Raw genomic sequence first — 985 nt, forward strand, 5'->3', positions numbered from 1 at the left:
GCAAACAAAACCCAAACCCTGCAGACAAGAAGAAATAACAAAAATCAGGGCAGAAATCAATGAAATTGAATCAAAGAAAACAATACAAAGAATCAATTCCAAGAGCTGGTTCTTTGAAAAGATAAACAAGATTGACAGACCGCTAGCCCAGTTAACCAAAAGAAAGAAAGAGCACCTCCAAATCAACAAAATCAGAGATGAAAGGGGAAACATCACAACAGACACCAGAAAGATACAGAACATTATAAAGGAATACTTTAAAAACCTATATTGTGCTAAATTTGAAAACCTAAAAGAAATGGATGCATATCTAAAGGCATGGGAACCACCAAAACTAAACCAAGAGGAGATTAACAGCTTAAACAGACCCATAACAAAAAAAGAAATTGTAACAGTAATACAAAACCTCCTGACTAAAAAAGCCCAGGACCTGATGGATTTACAGCAGAATTCTATCAGACATTTAAAGAAGATCTACATCCAATACTACTTAATTTATTCAAAAAGATAGAAATGGAGGGAGAACTTCCAAATTCCTTCTATGAAGCCAGCATCACTCTAATACCAAAACCAGGTAAAGATACAAACAAAAAAGTAAATTATAGACCTATTTCCTTAATGAACATAGATGCAAAAATTCTCAACAACAAACTTGCAAACCGCATACAGACACACATCAAAAAGATCATCCACCATGATCAAGTCAGCTTTATCCCGGATGGTTCAATACAGATAAGTCAATAAACATCATAAATCATGTAATTGGGCTCAAAGACAAGAACCACATGGTCATCTCAATAGATGCAGAGAAGGCCTTTGACAAAATTCAACATGCTTTTACGTTCAAAGTCCTAGAGAGAATTTGACTGGAGGGAACATACCTCAACAAAGTTAAAGGCATATATAACAAACCTACAGCCAACATCATTCTAAATGGAGAAAAACTGGAAGCATTCCCATTGAAATCAGGAACCAGACAAGGCTG

Source organism: Nannospalax galili, unplaced genomic scaffold (assembly GCF_000622305.1).
Source record: "Nannospalax galili isolate Female #2095 unplaced genomic scaffold, S.galili_v1.0 scaffold100, whole genome shotgun sequence".
In the NCBI taxonomy this organism is placed as follows: Eukaryota; Metazoa; Chordata; class Mammalia; order Rodentia; family Spalacidae; genus Nannospalax; species Nannospalax galili.